Raw genomic sequence first — 18,984 nt, 5'->3', positions numbered from 1 at the left:
AAAAAGGATCTCACCATGCAATCAGTCAGACAAAATCTTATTTAATATTACATGCAATGCTAAAAAGCTTTATGGGATAAAAGTCTTCTTTACTATTATCAAGTTTATTCTTACTGCAGGTAAGCTAAAGTAAGTCACCTCATATCCAAAAAAGAGGGAGACATAAAATTCTCTTTAATTCTAGGACAGAATTATCTAGGATAAAATTCACTTTTAATTCAAGGATAATTATCAATATCTTTAAAAATCAAGTTTTACTCTCCTGTTCTTTTTATTTCCATCACTCAGTACAGAACTAAGGTAATTAAACATCCAAAGATTTGAAAGCGATATCATTTGCTTTACAATTAATTTGCCCATAGAGAAAGTCCAGATAATTCTGCCTTTTAGTCTATGGAAGATCAGTGCTCTAAGAAGGTGCCAGGAGGGGCTCAGCCAAGATGGCCACTTCAAAACAAGGCCTGGCTTAAGCTCTCCCCCAGAACCCTCCAAACACCCGTAAAAAATGACTCTAAACAAATTGTAGAGCTACAGAACCCACAAAATAATAGAGGGAAACAAGTCTCCAGCCCAAGATGGCCTGGATGGTCACTGGGAAGGGTCTATTGCCCTGTGCTGGGAGTGGAGTGCAACCCAGTGTGGGCAGACCAGATGGGAGCAAACTGGGCAGAGCAGGCCTTGGGGCCCTGATTCACTGAGCTGTGGCAGTTACCAGACTTCTCAAGCCACAAATAGCCAAAGACAATGGAGCATGTCAGTGGGAAAACTGCTGGATCTGAGTGAGGGAAGTGCACTGCAGCCCCAGGGAGAGGAGGCAGCAGCAGCGGCAGCAGCAGCAACAGCAGCAGCCATGCAGCTGCTTCTGGCCAAATTCCAGAGTTCCCAGGTCAAGGAGAAAATATTGCAAGAAGCCAGAAAGAAACAGTTCAAGTATTGTGGAAACACAGTCAAGATAACACAAGATCTAGCAGCTTCTACATTAAGGTATCAAAGGGCTTGGAATATGATATTCCGGAGGTCAAAGGAGCTAGGATTAAAACCAAGAATCACCTACCCAGCAAAACTGAGTATAATGCTTCAGGGCAAAATATGTATTTTCAATAAAATAGAGGACTTTCAAGCATTCTCCATGAAAAGACCACAGCTGAATAGAAAATTTGACTTTCAAATACAAGAATTAAGAGAAGCATGAAAAGGTAAACCTGAAAGAGAAATCATAAAGGACTTACTAAAGTTGAACTGTTTATATTCCTACATGGAAATATGATATTTCTAACTCATGAGACCCTTCTCAGTATTGGGGTAGTTGAAGAGAATATACATAGAGAGAGAAAGAGAGAGAGAGAGACAGAGAGCACAGGGTAAGTTGAATGTGAAGGGATGATATTTAAAAAAAAAAAGCAGTGAGAGAGGAATATATTGGGAGAAGGAGAAAAGCAGAGATAGAATGGAGTAAATGATCTCAAATAAAAGTGGCAAGAAAAAGCAGTAATAATGGAAGGGAAGAGGGGGCAGGTGAAAGGGAATGAGCCAATCTTGCTCATCAGATTTGACTTAAACAGGGAATAACATACACACTCAACTAGGTATCTTACCCTACAGTAAAGTAGGGAGTAAGGGGATGGGGGAGGGGGTGATAGAAGTGAGGACAGACTGGGGGAGGAGGTAGTGAAAAGCAAACACTTTTGAAAAGGGACAGGGTCAAGGGAGAAAAGTGAATAAAGGGGGACAGGATAGGATGGATGGAAATATAGTTAGTCTTTCACAACATGACCATTATGGAAGTGTTTTGTATAATGACACATGTGTGGCCTATGTTGAATTGCTTGCCTTCTCAAGGAGGGTGGGTGGGGAGGGAAGAAGGGAGAGAATTTAGAATTCAAAGTTCTAAAAACAAAAGCTAAAAAAAAAGTTGAGAAATAAGATATGCAAGCAATGGGGTATAGAAATCTATCTTGCCCTACAAGAAAGTAAGGGGAAAGGGGATGGGAGTCGGGGGGAGGTGATAGAAGGGAAGGCAGACTGGGGAAAGGGGCAATCAGAATTTATGCCATCTTAGGGTGGGGGGGAGGGTAGAAATGGGGAGAATATTTGTAACTCAAAATCTGGTGGAAATCAATGTTGGAAACTAAAAATATTAAATAAAAAAATAAAAAAGTTACCAGGTAAATTATCCTTTCTACCTTAATTTGGGAGACTTCAGTTCAACATGTATTAAGTACACACCATGTTCAAAGCACTCTACTAGGTAGCGTTAGATAATGAAATGATGAGAACATCTTGAATAACAATAATTTACCTATTCATGTATTTGAAAGGAAATACAGTGGTAAGAACACAGGAGCTACAGTTCAGAGACCTGGATCCACGTCATATTTCGTTCTGCCCCTGACAGTTGTGTGTTCTGGAGAAAACCATTTCACTTTTCTGACCCATAGTTTCCTTTGTACTTTTCTATATTACAATACAATCCATCCTCAACTTTTGTGGAGGTAGTGTTCCTAGGAAATGGCATTCATGTCAAAAAATGCAAATGACTGAAGCTATGGGAAATAGGGGATTAGGCTCATAAGACCACCAAAAATTGTAATCTGCCTCTAGAGACAGATGAAAGTACACTTTTATGCATACAATTCTTTATAATAAAACATTAATTCTGATAATATGCATTTTCCCTAATACAGTAACTATGGAATAACCCACAAAATGCAATATACACACAGAAGTTGGTAACATGAAAAACATTTTTTCTCACTAGTAATTTCCTAGAATTCTATGTCCTTTTGTGCTAATATTTCAATAAAAAAATTATTTCAAACAATATTCATTTTTCATAACACATGAAATCTACAATGCCATAAATACTTTTCTCCTTTTTGTGGACATAATGAATCATTTATTCATTAACACCCGAAAATGTCTTAGCCTAAAAGAACCAGGGTCTCCCATTGCATACTGGGCCATCTCCAGTCGTCCTGATGAATATCTGGCCACTGGACCCAGATGGCTCTGGAGGAGAAAGTCAGGCTGGTGATCTTGCACAGCCCTCCCTCACTTAAATCACAGTCAACTACAAATCATGTCATCATTTTCCTGATGTCATGGTCCTTTTTGAAAACGAGGACAAAACACTACAACATTAACACCAAACTCACAGCCAACAGCAGCTGCAGAAATTCTATGAAGTTTATCTAAGGCCTTTTCTTACTAAGTCACATCACTGACTTTACGTACTTGGGCTTAAAGCCCAAAGGACTTGAATTACCTTTGGGGGAATAATTGCCCACAAAATTTGAGTTTTAAAGGCAAACAATGAAAATATGCAACAAATGGATAGGGAGCTCTGCAGAATGGTAGGGTGAACAAGACCAGTGAAGTTGTCTAGTAGGACACCAGCTGCTCCGCAAACTTGCACACATTGCACCTCTTGTTTTATTCTCTACTGCACATAGCCATGAATGTATAGAAACGCCAATGTGAAAAATGAAAATGAGGTTTTTAATAAAATCACACAAATTCTTGAAGTCATGAAAGTTAAACATGCAAATGTTGATAACTGACTATATATACTGTATACTCTATGAGTGCATACACAGTGAAATAGGAGTCAACAGTAAGATATACTGATCACAAAACTAGCTCTTTTCTATTTATAACATTTCCTTAAATATTAGCTTGGATAAGTGGAGAGTGGAATGGCCTTGGATTAAGGAAAACTTGGATGCAAGTCCTGCCTCTGACATATGCTAATCTTTTGACCCTAGATAAGTCAATTAACAACTTCATATTCACTACCAAGGAGGTGTCCATCTCTCTGGAGAGGGACATAGCAAGAGGCTGGAAAACACTTTCCCAGAGTATAATTGGACATACTACTTTCTCTGACTTTTGCTTTTAGAATGTCCTTTAAATATCAATGTTAGATACATGACCAAAAATATTTGCCCACTTGAACAGACAAGGAATTTACTCAAAGAATTTAGCATTTCAACAATACATATTTAAAGGGTTATGGATATTGAAATTTAATCGGGTGTAATCAAGGTTTCATAGCTAACTATTCACTGAAATGAAAGGGGGAAACCACACTCTTTTTAACTCTTTTTCATTTTTCATGTCTGTCCAAACCCAATACCTTCATAATGCTAGATTTTACTTGTTCAGTCATCTTTACAACCTGGTATGTGCTTTTAAAAAATGATACTATCTTTGTACTTATAGATGTTTTAAACTTCAAAAAAGAAATTCATTTTAAAGGCATCAACTGATTACATTTTTTTAAAAATCCTTCCAAGTTAAGGATCTTTTTTTTTAGCTGAGAACTGTGGACCTAATGAAACAAAAAGAACTTATGCAGGGTCAAGTAGCCAAGGACAAGAACTGATTTATGTTAGACTCTACTTTTTGAGAAGCCAAGAAAGAGTAGCAATGAGCTATAATACTTGAAATCTCTGCACACCTGCCTGATATTGATTAATCCAGTTTATTCTGTAAGAGCAGATACAAGTTTCAACTACTTTATTTCTTTAAAAAAAATCAGGGGCAGAGAAAAATCAACCCAAGTCTCTTCACATTGAATTTGGAGGTTGTGGAGCAAATTATTTTATGTGTTGTAGCCAGAATGGACTTTGTTTTCTTTGAATGACTCAGCTTGCCTCGTTGAGCTTCCCTGGACGCTGGGGCTTGCTCTTCCGGGGCAGGACCAGAGCTTCCTGTGTGATGAGTCGTGGGGCTGGCTGAGGGGAAGTGTGTTAACATGGTCTATGCTAGGAGGAAGGGCCAAGTCAAGAACCAATCGGCCCTGGTCGTTCAGGCGGCGCTTGATGATGTCAAAAACTCTATAAGAGGGGAGAGGACAGCTTGAAGATCCTCCTTTCCTTTTCCGGTTGGAGCCAGAGACGCCTACAGCTGAAGCTGAGCTGCCAGTAGCAGAGCTGACCAGAGGCTAGTGGGTAATCTTCTTACCGTAGAGGGGAAGCATGTATATGATTTTGCCTTATACCATCTCGCTTCTCTGTGGCCTCCTGGTTACCCTTGTAAGGCGGACTTATTGGGCCTGGAAGCTTTTGATGAAAATATCAAAATGGGGATGCTGGTTTGTGGGCTTGTTATTGTGGAGTGTAAATACATGCTTTAGTTCTCCTGCCTTCTGCCTAGAGAATTCCTTATATCCTGCGGTTCCGGACCTTTTAGGCACATATGAGATTCTCTTTGAAATCATAAATTCTGCCTTCCTAATATATTTGGCGACGAGGATGGGATCCCTAGATATAAGATCTCTGTTCAGAAGCAGAAGAACTTCAGAGGAAGAGATGAATATCCCAGGGTGGGAGGATCCATTTTATTCCTCCTTAGCAAAGGAACTGGCTAAAAAAGCCGGACCCTGTGAAAACTGGGAACCAAGGCTACAGAGAGGAGATCCTAAGGATTTGGAAAGGTGTTTACAAGAGGTTGGGATTCAGTCAGGGGCATCACTATCTAGGCAAAGCTGGATAGTGTTATCAGCCTACCGGCTAGTATATGAAAGATTGAGATTAAGTGAAAGAGATGGGGGCACTCCTATATACTCCCTTTCCACCTACTGCTATTCATATGAGTAGTAATACATATTTATCTTGAGCTAGGCACAGTGGAGAATAACTAAGTATAAAACATGGAATCATAGGTCAAAGCAAGATGACTGAAGTCGCTTTCCCCAAAAGTGTTCAATCCTCCAATTTCCCACTCCCCCAAGAAATTATGTGCTAGATGTAGAGTAAGTACTCTATAGAAATACCAGAGGAATTTAATACATAGAGTGCTCACTCAGCATGCCTCTCCCCCCAGCCTCCCTGTGTTTAGGAGCACAAGCAAATTTGCGGGCATATATGCAGGGCTGGGGAAGGAAGGTATAAACAGTGTAACAGTGGCTGTCCAAAACTACATAGCCTTAGGGGTGCTACTCATCAGCAAAGGGGAGGAGATGATAATTGAATGGCAGGAGAATACAAACCAAAGTTGAAACACCAAATATATCAAAAGAAAAACCTTCAATAAATCCTCAATGCTCAACAAGATAAAGAAAAAAAATGACTATAATGGAGAATGTCACTTAATTAGTGAAAAAGACATTAATGGATTTTAAAAACTAAAATACAGAAGTGGAGAAAAATTTAATAGAGGAAAAGCAAAAGGAAATAGCATCAAAAGAACACATGAATTCTAAACAAGTTCTAAGCAACTGGCCTCAAAATCAAAACGACAGAGATCACATAAGGATCATAGGACTCCCAGAACATCATGACAAAAAAAAAAACCTTAAATAACATTACTTATAAAATAGTAAAGTAAAACTGTCCAAAATTTGTACATAGAGAAAAAAAATTAATGATTGAAAGGATCCAAAGATCAACACCAGACAAAACAAACAAGAAAACAAAAACATGCTTCAAACTGCAAGATGTTAATTTAAAGGCTAAACAATTTCAGCGACAAAAAAACTTTTTTCAAGCTGTCAAAAGACCTTAAAATATGAAGAAAATTTTGACAACAAAAGATTGTTCCATAGTTATGAGGAATTACAGAAGAGAATGGAATATACTCTGAAAACTAAACAAACACAACCGAAAATTATATGCCCTGTAACACTCACCAGTGGAAAGAAGAGGCATTTTAATCAGTACTAAGAAAAAAATAACAGATATGAGAATATTTGACTTAAAAATACCCTATATAAGAAAAGTACAGAACTAAATAAATAAAACTATCAGGGAAATAATGACAATAATAATAATCACTATAACAATAACAATAATAATAGCTAACATTTATATGGCACTTTAAGATTTGTAAAGCAGATTACACATGTTATAACATTTGATTGTTCCAACAAGCCTGTAAGTGGGGAGGGGAAGTTATTATTTTCATTTTACAGATGAAAAAACTGTGATTGAGATTAAGTGACTTGGGTAGTGCTAGCAACTGTCTGAAGCAAGATTAATCTGAATTCTTCCTGGCTCCAAGTCCAACATGTCCACTACACTGAGCTATAATGAAATAAAACATTTCATATTTAGTGGTGGTTGGTCTTTTGAAACAAGGGAAAGATAGACTTGGGTTCCATCACCAATCATATATTAAGCACCTCTATGCCAGGCACTGTGCTATGTACTAGACATACAAAGAAAAGCAATAAAAAAAAAAATATTCCCTGATGTCAAGGAGCTCACAGTCTAATGAAGGAAACAACATGCAAGCAACCGTATACAAACAAAATATATATGGTAAAAATTAGAGATAATCTTTAAAGGAAGGCACTAAATTAAAGAGAACTAGGAAAGGGCCCTTGTAGAAGGGAGGGCTTTTGCTAAGATTTGAAGGAAGTCATGTTTATTTCATATCCTGAAACTTTGCTGAAGTTATTAAAAATTTCAATTAGTCTGTAAGTTGGCTTTCTAGACTTCTCTAAGTAAGAAATCATATAATATACCCCCAAAAAGGTTATTTTGCTTTCTTCTTTGCTTAACACTTTAATTTTTTTTCTTGTCTTACTACAATGGCTAGCATTTCTAGTATGACAATTGAAGAGTAATGGTAATAATGGACATCCTTGCTTTATTCCTGATCATTATGAATAAGCTTCTATCCTATCCCCATTGCACATAATGTTGGCTCTTGTTTTGATAAATTACTTATCATTTTAGGGAAAACTCCATTTCTTTCTGTGCTTTCCAGTGCTGTTAAGAGGAATAGGTATTGTATGTTTTTCAAAAGCTTCTTCTGAATCTACTGAAATAATCATGTGATTTTTTTCCTTTTTGTTATAAGTTTTTAAGTTTCAAATAGTTTCTATAGAACTGAAGCAGCTTTATAGTCCTGGTATAAATCCAGTCCGGGGGGCAGAGCCAAGATGGCCCCCTGAAAACAGCATCTCTAACAGCTCTCACAAGTTCTGTCAGATACATCTAAAAAAGTGAATCTGAGCAGATCTGAGACAGTTAGAAGCCACTAGTAGACTGAATGGGGCAAATTTCCAAGCCAGGAGAATCCACAAGGTCGACAGGATGGATCTGTTGGCTGGGAGAGCACCAGGCACACAGAAGCACAACAGACCACACCAAAGCAGAAGCAGCTGCGGAAACCAGCCAGCGATACAGGCTGGGAGAAAGCTGGGCGCATGAAACTGGTGGAAATCCCCAGGCCTCCCAGCAAAGGGTGGGAGTCTGTCAAAGTGATGGAAGGCAGCAGTGCAGTGCAATGCCTGTGGCCACAAGACATCTACTCCTGTGGCTTGCAGCCCACAGGTTTGAAACTTGCCTTCTTGAACTTCTGGGAGACATAATAGCCAGATAAACAGCTGTCATTCCTCCCTCCCAGACCCAGATAACACCTCAGGAAAAACCCTGGAATAGAGGAGTCAGAAGTGGGGCTTCGGTACCCAAACAGCGAGAGTTCCTGAGCCCCAGAGAGCTGGAGCAAGCAAGGGTCAACATCAGGAACCCAGAGGTGCCTTTGCACAGCTAGGGAAGTGGCAGACAGCAGCACAGATGATGGCTAAGACCATCCATGCTGGAGAGCAGCCCCAGGGGAAGAGGAGACTTCCAGCAGTCAGACCACCACCACCACCCCATCACCTTAGGAAGCCAGAGGACATAGCACACAGCCAGTAACTAGGCTCACAATTCCCAGAACAAGAAGCCTGGGACAAAGCTCCCTGAGCCCCAAAAGTTGAAATCCACTTTTAAGCTAGGAAAAGGCTAACCAACATGAAGAAGCACACAAAAAACCCGAGGACCACTGATTTTTTTATGGTGACAGGGAAGATCAAAATATCAATTCAGAAGAGGACAGCATTGACACTATACTCACATGTGATACCTCAAAAGGGAATGTGAACTGGTCTCAAGTCGAAAAAGCATTCCTGGAAGAGCTAAGGAAGGATTTTAAAAACCAAATTAGAGAGGTAAAAGAAAAAAATTGAAAAAAAAATCACTGATGAGAACAAATATTTAAAAATTAAAATTGGCAAAATGGCTAAGGAGATTCAGAATCTAATTAGAGAAAATGACAGTCTGAAAGGTAAAATCAACCAACTGGAAAAGGAGACTAAAAAGCAAAATGAAGACAGCAATTCATTAAAAATTAGAATTGAGCAAGTGGAAGCTAATGACCCTATGAGGCACCAAGAAGTAGTCAAACAAAATGGAAAGAATGAAATAATATAAGAAAATGTTAAATATCTGATAGGAAAAACTGACGTAGAAAAGAAACCCAGGAGAGACAATCTAAGAATTATTGGTCGACTGGAAAGCCATGATGAAGAAAAAAGCCTGGACAGTTATCTTCCAAGAAACCATCAAGGATAACTGCCTCATAGTGGAGAAAATAGTCATTGAAAGACCACCCCCTGAAAGAGATCCCAAATTGAAAACTACAAGAAATATTATAGCCAAATTTCAGAATTATCAGGTCAAGGAAAAAATACTGCAAGCAGCCAGAAAAATAGAATTCAAATATAGTGGAACTACAGTCAGGATCATGCAGGGATCTTGCAGTTTCTACATTAAAAGAAAAGAGAAATTGGAATATGATGTTCTGAAAGCCAGAGAAGCTTGGACTACAACCAAGGATCAACTAACCAGCAAAACAGAGCATAATTTTTCAGGCAAGGAGATGGGCATTCAATGAACTAAGGGAATTCCAGACCTTCCTGATGAAAAGGCCAGAGCTCAATGGAAAACTTGATCTTCAAACACAAAACTCAAGAGAGAGATTAAAAGGTAACAGGGAGGAAAAAACCCCAAAAACCTTGTTAATCAATGAGGGCAAACTGTTTACATCCTTATATTGGATTATATTCTTTTATAAATGTTTTATATATGTACATATACACATATATATATATATGTCAATCTTGAGAATAGTATAGTTATTATGACAATTGAAAGGGATACAAATGACTGTGGGTGTCTGTATAAAGTAACTGATATAATGATTAAAAAAAAAAACATAATTAAGAGATGTAAAGGGAAGGTTCCAGGAGAAGAGGTAAGGAGGTAGTAGAAAAGGGTATATTATATCACATGAAGAGGCACAAAAATATATTGTAGTAGAGGGAAAGAAGGGAGGGAGAAGAGTAGTATATGAGCTTTACTCTCATCAGATTTGGTTCAAGAAGACAATAACATATTCTGATAAGTATAGAAATCAAACTTGTCCTACAGGCAGTAGGAGGGAAAAGAGGAAAGATAAGGAAAGGGGATGGTCAGTAGGGAGGGAAGAGGTAGCAAGGAGAAAAGGGTAAGATAAGGGAGGGGAACCAAGAGGGAGGGTAAACTGAGTAAGGCAGCAGTCAAAAGCAAAACTCTTTTGAGGAGTGGAAGGGAGAAGAGAGAAATAAAAGCATAAATGGAAGGAGGAATAGGATAGAGAAAAAGACACAGTTTATAATCTTGTAATTCAAAGCTGTGAATGTGAATGGGATGAACTCTCTCATAAAACAGAGATAAATAGCAGAATGAATTAAAAACCATAATCCTACAATATGTTGTTTACAAGAAACACATTTGAAACAGGGGGATACACACAGGGTAAAGGTTAAAGGCTGGAATAGAATATATTGTGCTTCAGCTAAAGTAAAAAAAGCAGGAGTAGCAATCCTAATCTCAGACAAAGCAAAAGCAAAGATAGATCTAATTAAGAGAGACAAAAAAGGACACCATATCCTGCTAAAAGGTACCATAAACAATGAAGCAATACGATTGTTTAACATATCTGCAAAAGTGGTATAGCATGCAAATTCTTAAAGGAGAGGTTAAGGCAGTTACAGGAAGAAATAGACAGTAAAACTATAATAGTGGGGGACCTCAACCTCCCCCTCTCTGAACTTGATAAATCTAATCTCAAAACAAACAAAAAGAAGTTAAGGAGGTGAATAGAATTTTAGAAAAGGCAGAAATGATAGACCTCTAGAGAAAACTGAATGGGGATAAAAAGGAATATACTTTTTTCTTGGTGGTACATGGCACATACTCAAAAACTGACCATGTACTAGGGCATTAAAAACCTCACAATCCAGTGCAGAAAGGCAGAAATAGTCAATGCATCCTTCTCAGGTCATGACAAAATAAAAATTATTTGTAATAAAGAACCACGGAAAAATAAACTAAAAATTAATTTGAAACTAAATAATCTACTCCTAAAGAATGAGTGGGCCAAAGAGCAAATCATAGAAACAATTAATAACTTCATTCAAGAGAATGACAATAATGAGACAACCTACCAGAACTTATGGGATGCAGCAAAAGCAGTCCTTAGGGGAAGTTTTATATCTCTAAATGCTTACATGAATAAAACAGATAAAAAGGAGATCAATGAAATGGGCAGGCAACTGAAAAAGCTAGAAAAAGAACAAATTGAAAATCCCCAATTAGATCCCAAACTAGAAAAACTGGAAATCAAAGGAGAGATTAATAAAATTGAAATCAAGAAATCTATTGAACTAATAAATAAAACTAAGAGCTGATTTTATGAAAAAAACAATAAAATTGATAAACATTTGGTCAATTTGATTTAAAAAAAGAAAGAAGAAAACCAAATTACAGTATCAAAAATGAAAAGGGTGAATTCACCTCCAATGAAGAGGAAAGTAAAACAATAATTATTTTGCCCAATTGTATACCCATAAATTTGACAACCTCAGGGAAATGGATGAATATTTACAAAAATACAAATTGCCAGGGTTAACAGAAGAGGAAGTAAATTACCTAAATAACCCCATCTCAGAAAAAGAAATTGAGCAAGCCATCAATGAACTCCCTAGGAAAAAATCTCTAGAGGCAGATGGTTTTACATGTGAATTCTATCAAACATTTAAAGAACAATTAATTCTCATACTTCACAGTTGGGAAAATAGGTGAAGGAGTACTACCAAATTCTATTTATGACACAAATATGGTACTAATACCTAAACCAGGAAGAGTCAAAACAGAAAAAGAAAATTATAAACCAATTTCCTGAATGAATATTGATACAAAAATTTGAAATAAAATATTAGCAAAAAGATTGCAGCAACTTATCAGGAGAATAATACACTATGACCAGGTAGGATTTATTACAGGAATGCAAGGCTGGTTCAATATTAGGAAAACTATCAGCATAATTGATCATATCAATAACAAAACTAGCAGAAACCATATGATTATCTCAATAGATGCAGAAAAAATTTTGACAAAATACAACACCCATTCCTATTAAAAACAGTAGAAAGCATAGGAATAATTGGAGTCTTCCTTAAAATTACAAATAGCATCTACCTAAAACCATCAGCAAGCATTATATGTAATGGGGATAAGATAGATGAGTAAGATCCACCGTGAAACAAGAATGTCCATTATCATCCCTATTATTCAATTTGGTGCTAGAAATGTTAGCTTTAGCATTAAGAGAAGAAAAAGAAATTGAAGGAATTAGAATAGGCAAGGAAGAAACTAAATTGTCACTTTTTGCAGATGACATGATGATTTACTTAGAGAATCCTAGAGAATCAAGTAAAATATTCCTTGAAACAATAAAAAACTTTAGTAAAGTTGCAGAATATAAAATAAACCCACATAAATCCTCAGCATTCCTGTATATTACTAACAAAGCCCAACAGCAAGAGATAGAAAGAGAAATTCCATTTAAAGTTACTGTAGACACTATAAAATATTCGGGAGTCTACTTGCTAAGACAAACCCAGGGCCCATATGAACACAATTACAAAACACTTTTCACACAAATAAAGTCAGATCTAAATAAATGTAATAACATCAGTTGCTCATGGTTCAGCTGAGCTAATACAATAAAAGTGACAATTTACTTAAATTAATTTACTTATTCAGTGTCATACCGATCAAACTACCAAAAAATTATTTTACAGAGCTGCATAAAATAATAACAAAATTCATCTGGAAGAACAAAAGTTCCAGAATACCAAGTGAATTAATGAAAAGAAATGCTTGGGAAGGTGGCCTAGCCATACCAGATATCAAGTAGCAGTCATCAAAACTATCTGGTACTAGCTAAGAAACAGAGTGGTGGATCAGTGGAATAGGTTAGGTAAACAAGACGCAGTAGTTAACAACTATAGCAATCTACTCTTTGATAAATCCAAAGAATCCAGCTTCTGGGCTAAGAATTCATTATTCCACAAAAACTGCTGGGAAAATTGGAAAATGGTATGGCAGAAACTAGCCATAGACCAACATCTTACACCGCATGCCAAAATAAAGTCAAAATGGGTTCATGACTTAGAAATAAAGGCTATACTATGAGCAACTTGGGAGAGCAGGGAATAGTTTACCTATCACATTTCTGGAAAAGGGAGGAATTCATGACCGAACAAGAGATAGAGAACATTACAAAATGCAAAATGGATAATTTTGATTATGTTAAATTGAAAAGTTTTTGTATAAACAAAGCCAATGCAAAAAAGTTTAGGAGATAAGCAGAAAAGTGGGAGAAAATCTTTACAAGTATCTCTGACAAAGACCTCATATCTAAAATACGCAGGGAATTAAGCCAAATTTATAGGAATAAAAGCCATTCCCCAATTGAGAAATGGTCAAAGGATATGAACAGGCACTTTTCAGAGGAAAAAATTAAAGATATCTATAGACATATGAAAAAATGCTCTAAATCACTATTAATTAGAGAAATGCAAACCAAAACAACTCTTAGGTACCACATCTCTCCCATCAGATTGGCTAACAGAACAAAACAGGAAAATGATAAATGCAGGAAAGGATGTGGGAAAACTGGAACATTAATACATTGTTGGTGGAATTGTGAACAGATCCAGTCATTCTGGAGAGCAATTTGGAACTATGCTCAAAGGGCTATAAAAATGTGCATACCCTTTGACCCAGCAATATCACTCCTAGGGCTGTATCCCAAAGAGATCACGCAAATGGGAAAGGGACCTATATGTACAAAAATATTTATAGCACCTCTTTTTGTGGTGGCAAAGAATTGGAATTTAGGAGATGTTCATCAGTTGGGGAATGGCTGAATAAGTTGTGGTATATGAATGTAATGGAATATTATTGTGCTATAAGAAATGGGGAAGATATGGACTTCATAATAACCTGGAAAGACCTACATGATATGATGCTGAGCGAGAGGAGCAGAACCAGGAGAACATTATACACAACCACAGACATATTGATCCTGTGATGACTAACTTTGATAGACTCGGCTCTTCTCAGCAACACAAGGCTCAAAGATAGCTCCAAAGGACTCATGATGGAGAGAGCTATCTACATCGAGAGAAAGAACTATGGAGTCTGAGTGCAGATTGAGGCAAACTATTTGCTCTCTTTTTCTTTTTCTCTTCTTTTTTGGTTTTGTTTCTTCTCTCTCATGATTCATTCCATTGGTCATAATTCTTCTTTACAACTTGACTATTGTGTAAATAAGTTTAATGTGAAGGTACACATAGAATCTATATCAGATTACATCCCATCTTGGGGGGTAGGGGGGAGGGGAGGGAAGTGAAGAAAATTTGAAACTCAACAACATGTAGAACTGTGTGTTGTAAACTAAAAATAAAAAATCTAATAAAAAATACATAAATAAATAAATCCAGTCTTGTCGTAGTATATATATGATCTCTGTGATATATTGCTGTGATCTGATAGCTAATATTTTATTTTAAAATGTGAATCAACATTCATTAAGGAAATTGGTCTATGGTATTGTTCTCTGTTTCAACTCTCCCTAGCTTAGATATTAAGATCTTATTTGTGTCATATAAAGTATTTGGTAGGATCCCTTCTTTAACTAGAAGGGACCAGGGATAGAAGGGTTCACAAAAAATAAAATAGATCATTCTCCCCTTATACATAGCTATAAAGTTGCCTGATCTGGTCTTCAACTAATTTTTCCATGGTATTATCTTTAACATTTGGGTCATCGGCATAATCTCTATCTCTCTATTTATTTAAATGTTTTCTTCCCTATTAAAATTGCTATGCCCCTGGCAAAAAAAGAAAGTAATTAATATGTTTACTAACTGCATGAAATATACAAAACCCTGTGGATGTAGTCAATGAATGTGAACAAATAATTCTCAAATGAAGAATTGCATGCCTTTAATAACCATATGAAATAATATTAAAAATCACTCTTGAGAAATGAAAATCAAAATATCTGAAAGCCATACGCTAAAGAAGCTGGCAAAGATAAATTGGCAAAATGGCAAAAGACAAAAAATAGCAACAGTCAATAAAATACTAGCAAGAAGTTTAGAGCAGTATGGGGACAGCTAGGTGGCACAGTGGATAGAGCACTGGGCCTGAAGTAATGAAAAGCTGAGGTCAAATCTGGCTTGAGATACTTAATGGCTATGCAACCCTAAGCAAGTCATTTTACCTCTGTTTGCCTCAGTTTCATCATCTATAAAACAGGAATAATATCCGTATCTACTTCTCAAGGTTGCTGTAAGGTTAAAATGAGATAATTATAAAGCACTTAACATAGTGCTTGGCACATAGTAAGCACTATATAAATGGTAGTTGTTTACATTATTATTACATCACAAAGATCACACACTATGAATAGGATAGATTTATACCAGAAATGCAGGACTACTTCAGCAATAGGAAAACTACAAACACAATTGATCAAACCAATAACAAAAACCATGTGATTATTTCAATAGATGTAATCCCTCATTGCCTCATGTTTGGACTATTGCAGTAGCCTATTGGTAGGTTGTCCTGCCTCAGGTGTCTCCCCACTCCAATTCATCCTCCATTCAGCCACCAAAGTGATTTTCCTAAATTGCATGTCCAACCATGTCACCACCTACATGCCCATGACTTCTTATCACTTATAATATCAAGTACAAAATCTGCTATTTGGCATTCAAAACCCTTCATAACCTAGTCCCCACTCTAAACTTTCCAGTCTTTTTATATCTTATTCTCCACCACATACTCTTTCATCCAGTGGCACTGGCATCCTTGCTATTCTACAAACATAACAATCCATCTCTCATCTCCAGGAATTTTCTCTAGCTGTTCTCCACACCTGGTAAGCTCTCCTTCCACATATCCACCTACTGGCTTCCTGGGTGCCTTTAAGTCCCAAGTGAAATCCCTTCTTCTATAGGAGTCTTTCCCTACCCCTCTTAATTCTAGTGCCTTGATCTCAATTATTTCTTGTATATAGCCTCTTTGCAAATATGTGTTTATTTGCTGACAAACCATTAGATTGTAAGCTTCTTGAAGTCAGGGACTACCTTTTGCCTTCTTTTGCATCATCAGCACTTAGCAAAGTACCAGGCACACAGTAATTACTTAATGTTTATTGACTGACTGACTGACTGACAGCTCAGATCTGGAGGGCAATGATTCATTCGAGATCAGATAGCTTTGGGAGAAGTGAAAGCTTGAAGGTCTCCAGCCTGAAATGCCCCTGAGATCCTTGAAGAACAGAGCATTCAACACTATAAGAAATAAATAGCAGGACCCAAAGAGAATATAAAAACAGATCCAAGCCCAGACATCCCATCCAGATGCCTGACCGTAAGACAAAGTCCTATTCTGTAAGTAGGAGTGGAAGAATAGATAAACAAAACAAATTTGAAAAAAAAATACCACTATAAAGAGCCATTATGGTGACTGTAACACCCAAGATAAAAACCCAGAAAGGAAAGAAGAATGACTCAAAAACACCTGCAGGCAAAACCTCACAGCTTGGACACAAGTTAAACTGGAATTTCTGGAAAAAATAAAGCAAGATTTTTTTTAAGAGTTAAAATTATTTTACAAATGAAATTAAATACTAGAGGAAATGACTGGAAAAGAAATGAGAGATACAGTGAAAAGACCTGAAAGGAGAATTAAGAGCTTAGCACAAGAAGTACAAAACCTTATCTAAGCAAAAGACTCCTTGAAAATTAGAATGGATCAGAAAGAAGTGAAGGGTTCCATTAAAACAAAATTACAAGATGTTAGAAAGCATAAGGTAACTCATATAAAATAACTAAGCTGAAAACAGATCAAGAAGATAATTTAAGAATCATTGGACTGGCTGAAAGCCATACCCAATAAAAGAGATAGGACATAATAATTGAAGAAATCATGAAAGAAAATTGCTCTTATGACCAAAGGGCAAAGTGAAAAAAAAAAAAGAAAGAATCTACAAATTACCTCTTGAAAAAGCTCTGAAATAAAAAATCCCAGGACAATCATAACCAAAATCCAGAACTCCCATATCAAAGATAAATACTGAATTCAGGAAGAAAGAACTCAAGTACCAAGGACACACAGGATCACTCAAGAGTTAGCATTCACCATTATAGAGTAGAGAGCAAAAGATAATTAAGTTTTACAACCAAGTATAACTTATACAGGAAAATTAAGCATAACCATACAGAGTGGGGGTGGGGAGGAGGATGAAATTTTAATGAAACAGAGAACTTCAAAGCTTTCTTGATGGAAAGACCAGAGTTCACTAGAAACTTTGAAATACAAGCATAAGTCAAGAGAAACACAAAAAGAAATGATTAAGGGAATGACTTGAGAAAAAACTTGGAAGAATTGTATGAACTGAGGCAGAGTAAAGTGAGAAGAACCAATAAAACATAAAAATAATAACAATACTATAGAAAGAAGCAAATTTAAAACATTTAAGATCAACACAAAGACCAACTTTGATTCCAAAAAATAGAGGAAGGAGAAAGTAGGTAGGAGAAAAAATAATTATTAGTTGTATGAAAAATGCTCCAAATCATTCATCATAAGAAAAATGGAAATCAAAACACTGACACCTTGCAAACTGGCGGATGATAAAAGCTGAGGATAGTCCATTTGGAAAGGTTATGGAAAGAGAGGAACATTAACACATTGTCAGACGAGTTAAAAGGTCCATTTATGACAATATTTTGTGTACAATTTTTTAGCATAAATGAATGTTGTATGTTGTCAAAGGCTTTGCCTGAATCTATTGAAGTTATCATGTAGTTTTGGATGTTTTTGTTTTATAGTATAGTTTTATTGTTTCCTTAATGTTGAACTATCCTTACATTCCTGCAAAAATCCAACTTGGCTACAATGAATGATTTGTTAATTTTTGAAGAGATATTCACTACTAATGAAGGAATTGATCTAAAGTTTTTTGTTAGTAGATAACTGTGCATAGTAGGTTCTGACTCCTTTTGTTTCTTCTTGTTTTGTTGTGATTGCATTTTATTTGTTATTTCATTGATGTGATTTTTTTACTGTCTTCTTTTTAATCAGATTGACCAAAAGTTTGTCAATCTTACTAGTCTTTTTCAAAGAACTGGTTTTTAGATTATTTATCATTTCTATAGGAATTATTCCCAGTTCATTTACTTTAATGTTTAATATCTCCCTTTTTATTTTACATTTGTATGTTTATTATTTCTTTAAAATTTCATTATCAATTCATTGTTTGTTTTTATTTTATTAATATATATTTGCAGTGATATGATTTTTTTCTTAAGGACTGCTTTAGCCGCATCCAAGAAATTTTGGTATTATTTCATCATTATCTTTTTCTTTCACATAATTATAATTGTTTCTATGATTTATTCTTTAACCCACTCATTTAGAATTTCATTGCTAATGATAGTGTGAGATTTGCTATTGTGCTTAAGAAAAGTCTGGGTTTAGCCACCACTTCTAATGAGACCTGTAAATCTGAGCAACTTCATTATTATCTAAATTTTTGTCATCAGTCCTTTAATTTGCTGTACAAACAAAAATTGGACATTACATCTAAAGAAATAATTTGAGTTATTCAGAAGTCCTGGCATGTGACAGTTTTATTAAATTAACAGGTTTGATTCTTAAATAATTTTTCCCAGTATTATGCGCCAAAATCTAATTTAGAGAAATATATACGTACTTTGTGCTGAAAATACAGAGTATTTTTTTAAAGTAAGGCTGTCTTCATTTAAAAGCAGATTACAGAAATGTAAGACAATGTCGAGCAGAA

General features: G+C 36.1%; 1 protein-coding gene across 6 annotated transcripts in view; it reads right to left on the bottom strand.

Annotated features, from left to right (window-relative positions):
- Window positions 1-18,984, bottom strand: part of NIN (ninein) — a 229,254-nt gene that overhangs the window by 186,817 nt on the left and 23,453 nt on the right. The window lies entirely within an intron of this gene.

The sequence above is a fragment of the Trichosurus vulpecula genome, chromosome 8 (assembly GCF_011100635.1).
Source record: "Trichosurus vulpecula isolate mTriVul1 chromosome 8, mTriVul1.pri, whole genome shotgun sequence".
NCBI classification, from domain to species: Eukaryota; Metazoa; Chordata; class Mammalia; order Diprotodontia; family Phalangeridae; genus Trichosurus; species Trichosurus vulpecula.
Note: the sequence above shows the minus strand (reverse complement) of the source record. Positions and strands in the feature narration are given on the sequence as shown.